This window comes from Myotis myotis, unplaced genomic scaffold (assembly GCF_014108235.1).
Source record: "Myotis myotis isolate mMyoMyo1 unplaced genomic scaffold, mMyoMyo1.p scaffold_m19_p_8, whole genome shotgun sequence".
Lineage (NCBI taxonomy): Eukaryota > Metazoa > Chordata > Mammalia > Chiroptera > Vespertilionidae > Myotis > Myotis myotis.
In genome coordinates, this window is record NW_023416390.1 from 33,223,209 (window position 1) to 33,228,619 (window position 5,411).

A 5,411-nucleotide genomic window follows, 5' to 3' on the forward strand; every position below is an offset into this window, starting at 1 on the left:
GCTGCTGAGTCTATATGGTCATGGCTGTGTTCAATTATTTTAGAAGACAGGCTGCAGGGTTTTTGCCTGGAATATCTAAGGCTGCCTATTCTGTGGATGGGGGCGCAGGGGTGCTAAGTGGCGCACCTGCCACCTCTCAGGACTCGACAACCCCACTGCATCCCTTGCCCATATTCCAGGCAGTGGCTCTCTTCACAAAGTTCACTAACCAACACTTTTCCGGCTGACTAATAGTGTCTGCACCCTCCAGTGAATAATTCATAATTTCTCTGCTTGCCTTTGCCAACTTCATTGTATATTCAAACTCCTTCTCTCATAATAGGACTAAGTGGACTAAAAATGAACATATATTATAGTATTTTTAATATTTGGAAAAGTCACTTCCCCTCATAGGATTTCCTTTTCTAAATATTTAAAATTTATTCTTATCACTTTATTCTTCCAAATGAACTTGGGAATTATTTTGGCAAGTTTCTCCAAAAAAGTTTAAAAACTTTTTGGAATTATTTTAATCATGTAAGCTTGGAAAATTTTGTCATACAAAATGGTTTAATGGTTTTATCATCCAGGCTTTATCATAATTATATAACATATTATGCAACATATTGTAGTTGTACATTTATTGCTGTGTAATAAAAACAATAATATTTATGTTAATAATTATTATGTTTTCTAGGTAGTTATAGGGAATATAAATACTTGATTTTTATTACTTTCATATTCAGCCACTAAATACTATCAACAATCCACATATTATTTTGATTGATAATGTGGGGGTAAACATATAATCATATTGGCTGGAAATAAAAATACCCTCATCTTCTTCATATCAAGTGTATATTCCTTATTTCCATCCTGTGTCCAGAGCCTCCAAAATAACATTATAACACACTGGTGGTAATTTCTTATTTCTAATTCAGTTTCACTGTGATTTCTCCATTTATTCCTTGATTACACTTGGCAGAGGTGTTTGTTATCTTTGTAAGTGAATTGATTTTGTTTTACTTGCTACTATTTTTGTAATTTATTAATTTCTGCTTTTATCTATGATGTGCTCTAATTCCCTACCTTGAACTCTTATGTACACATTTTAAAAAAATGGTAATGAAAAAGGTTAGGGTTAAAAATTGACCTCTCCTGCCTGAGCCAGGCATGGCTCAGTTGGTGGGAGCCTCATCCCGGGCACCAAAAAGGTTGCGGGTTTGATTCCTGGACAAGGCACATGCCCAGGTTTCAGGTTTGAGCTCCAGCCTGGGCTTGCAAAGGAGGCAACTGATTTTTGCTTCTCACATTGGTATCTCTCTCTTTCTCTCTCTTGACTCTTGATTAAAAATCGACCTCTTCAGATACCTCTAACAGCCTTATCTATGTAGTGTCCTTGTTTTCATGATTTAAAAAATAATTTAAAATAATATTTGATGGCTTACTTATTATTTGAGAGTGTTTTTATTTTATTTGCCGTATCCAATAATTGAGTATTCTTCCTAAATATTTATTTTAATATTTAAATTTTAGACGATTGTGTCAGCAAATAATATTTTTCTTGGGAGCCATCTATAAAGCCAAAATCACGCAACTTTGGTCATTGCTCCCCGGACACTTGAAAACAAGAAGTCCCATTAGAGTGAGCGTGACCTTTATGAAGTCTTACTAAGGTCATCACAATGGGTTAAATAATGGCTCCTAATCCCTGGGACCCAAGAATGTTACTTTAACACACACAAAAAGATTCCAATGGGTAGAAGGAATAGTGAAGCATCCATAGCCTTGTCTGCAGGGAAAGGGGTGGCCTGTCCCCGGCCACCGTGAAATGAGAAGTGCCCTTCTCTGTCCGACGCTCCCACAGGCCCACAGTCCACACAGCACAGGGACAGGTGTGGTGTCCTCAGCAAGGAAATAGAGAGCCTCCTGTTAGGAGTCTTTGGGTTGATATGCAATGCAAACCGGAATCCTCTGCACCTCGGCCTCCGGGCATCAGGATGGCCAGTAATGAGCTGCGACATCCCCATTGTCCCCTGGGCAGTGGCAAGCCCTGCACACTGCCTGGCAGTCATGCCAGCAGCGGTACAAGCTCGGGCAGGTGCCTGGACCTGTCCCAGTTTCTGTTTCCGAAAAGTTGAGATAATTGGGCCTCTGTCATGGGGTGACAGAGGATTACATAAAATAGAGAACATAGGCACCTGACGCAGAGAGTGCTCAGAAAGGGGGACCGCTCCCCATCCCCCAAACCCAGGTCACAGCAAAGGTGGCTGACCTTCAGCAGATCAAATAGGCTAGCCGCAGCTGCACTTGGAATCTGTACACCTTTGACCAGGAAACCTGAGATGAGAGAGTGTTTGAATTGGCTCGTGCAAAAAAACAATATTTGCTCGAGGTTGGCTCCTGCCTTATGAATTTTTAAGCTCACATAAATCAAACTGTAAACATGGACAAAGGCTGAATTTCCTGTGCCAGGACCAAAATAGAAGCCGCTGTGTCTCTTAAACAATTGTGATTATCTTTCCCTAACCCAGTAACGCTGAGATGAAGAGCGGAGCGGTTCCTCTCTGGGTCCTAAAGTATAACATAAACTCAGCATTGGGCCTCTGTCTCTCACTTGCAAAGACCAGGCTGCGCAAAGGCCACTGAGCGCCTGGGGCAGAATTTTGCTTCTTGGCTCTCCTTGCTTTTCCCTGCAGCTGTCGTCACCATCACCGGGTCCCCACCAGTAAATGACTGATGGAGACCCCCAGGGGAATTGGCCCAGCATTCAGAGTGAGTCCCTTTGCAGTAGCTTTATACTGAAAAATACACACTTACAAAGACCTACGAGACAGAATCTGTAACTGCAGAGCACCATGTTTTATTTTTATTTTAAATCTTTATTGTTGAAAGTGTTACATATGTTCTTCCCCCCCCTCCCATTGACCTCTCCCTCTCCCTAGGCCTTCACCACCCCATTGTCTGCATCTATGGGTTATGCATATACACATATGAGTTCATTGGTTGATTTCTTCCCCCTCACCCCCACCTTCCCTCTGAGGTCTGACAGTCTGTTTGATGTTTCTATGTCTCTGTGTCTATTTTTGTTCATCAGTTTATGTTGTTCATTAGATGTCACTTATGAGTGAGATCATGTGATATTTATCTTTCTCCAACTGGCTTATTTTGCTTAGCATAATGCTCTCCAGGTCCATCCATGCTATTGCAAATGATAGGAGTTCTTTCTTTGTTACAGCTGCATAGTATTCCATTGTATAGCTGTACCACAATTTTTTAATCCACTCATCTGCTGATGGGCACTTAGGCTGTTTCCAAATCTTAGCTATTGTACATTGTGCTGCTATGAACACAGGGGCGCATATATTCTTTCTCATGAGTGCTTCTGAATTCTTGGGATATATTCCTAGAAGTGGAATCACTGGATCAAATGGGAGTTCCATTTTTAATTTTTTGAGGAAACTCCAAACTATTCTCCACAGTGGCTGCTCCAGTCTGCATTCCCACCAGCAGTGATGAGGGTTCCCTTTTCTCCACATCCTCGAAAAAATATAGAACACTCACGAATTTCTGTGTCATCCTTGCTAATCTTCTCTGCATTGTTCCCATTTTAGTATATGTGCCGCCGAAGCAATCACCAGAGCACCATATTTTAATTAAACAGTGTTTTCAGGAACTCAACAAGCACATCTTTAGCAACACTTATGAACTACAAACTTCAAAGATTATAAAAACAACTAAGAGATGATTCTCCTTTCAGTTCAATAGGAAAGGGAGACATGAAGGCCCCTGGTATATTGTGAGGCAGAAGCACAGACTCATTGCAAGCAGATGGTAGGGATTCCTAAAGCGGGAAAGACGTCACCCCAGAAGGTGGAATTGGAGCTGACCTTAAAAATGACAAAGGTTTTGCATGGCGCATGTGGCTCAGTGGTTGAGCATCAACCCATGAACCAAGAGGTCACTGGTTCAATTTCCGATGAGGGCACATGCCCGGGTTGTGGGCCCTATCCCCAGTAGGGTGAGTGCAGGAGGCAGACAATTGATGATGTTTCTTGCAGAAAATTGTGGGTAGGCTGAGTGACACTGGAAATTCTGTGGGGCTGGGGTGGGAAAGCAGGGGTCTGTGATATGAGGCTGGAACAATAGGTATGAAGCTTAGATTCCAGACTCAGGTCAGACTGCAGGGGTGGGCAAACGTTTTGACTCGAGGGCCACAATGGGTTCTTAAACTGGACTCAGAAGAAGGAGCTGCGGCCGTGTTTCCTGACGTTGCCATGTTAACACTGCTGCTGGTGAAGGAGCGGAGGGGAGAGCAAGAGAACCCTCCCCTCTTTTGGCTCCGCGGGCCGGATAGAATAGCCGAACTGGCCGGATCTGGCCCGCGGGCCATAGTTTGCCCACGGCTGGGTCAGAGCCTTAAGGGAAACTGGAGGCTTTTAAAGGCACGTAGCAATGGGGTTGATATGGTGTCAGCAGTGTGACCATTCATTTGTTCATTCATTCATTCACTCATTCATTCATTCACTAACAAGTATTGACTGAGATGCTCCATGAGGGATAGGTGGTAGGTCACAAAGCCAACAGGACCCTGGCCCTGTGGACCTTGCAGACTTGAGCGGTGACAAGCCTTAACAAACAAACCCATAAGTACTAGTGTCATTACAAGCAGAAGTAAGCACCAGGTGAGAAGGGGCAGGGGGTGTCCCAGGATGCAGGCAGCCCTGACTTGTCCTGGGGTGGGCAAGGGAGGGATGGCCTCGGGAGGAACTGTCACTCACACAGGGTCCTCAGGGATCCAAGGGAGCTGGAGAACAGGGTGTTGGGTGTGTCCAACTCCCATGAGATAAAAGCTGTGAATTCTTGGAAACAGGGATGATGCTCTTTGCCTTCTAACACATCATGTACACTGTTTCCTATAAGCTGTAGGCACAGACTTCATACATATAATCACAAACATTTATTTATATTCAAGAAAATGGAGCTTCCTTATGGAAGCACAGGCCACGAAGAATTCAGTGTCTACTGAGAAAAAAAAAAGGTTTTCTGCTTCATCTCAAATTGCTTTGGCCATGATTAGATTTCAGTGTGAAAAATTGGGGCAGTGTGTTCGGGTGAGATAGTAAGAGGAAAATGCAGAGCCACTGGGAACCAAGTAGCAGTGAGACAATCATCAAATACCCACAACCCCAGGTCCCCTGGAATAGCAAGGAATGGGGGGTAGGTGATTCCCAGGGGGCTGACCAGACCTCTCCCCACCTCTCTCTGTGGTCTCAGCACACAGGGACCTGGGAACCAGACAGTGGTGTACCAGGGGAGGTGGCCCTGTCCCCACATCTCATCCGTGTGGTCATATTCGCTTGGCCCTAGAAAAATTGTAGGTGACGCTATTCCTGGCAAATGAGTGTCATTTCCACCATCGCTGTCACCTT

The 5,411-nt window shown here is 43.9% G+C and overlaps 1 pseudogene; it reads right to left on the minus strand.

Annotated features, from left to right (window-relative positions):
* Positions 1-3,523: 3,523 nt before the first annotated feature.
* Positions 3,524-3,617, minus strand: LOC118662303 (annotated as a pseudogene).
* Positions 3,618-5,411: the final 1,794 nt, after the last annotated feature.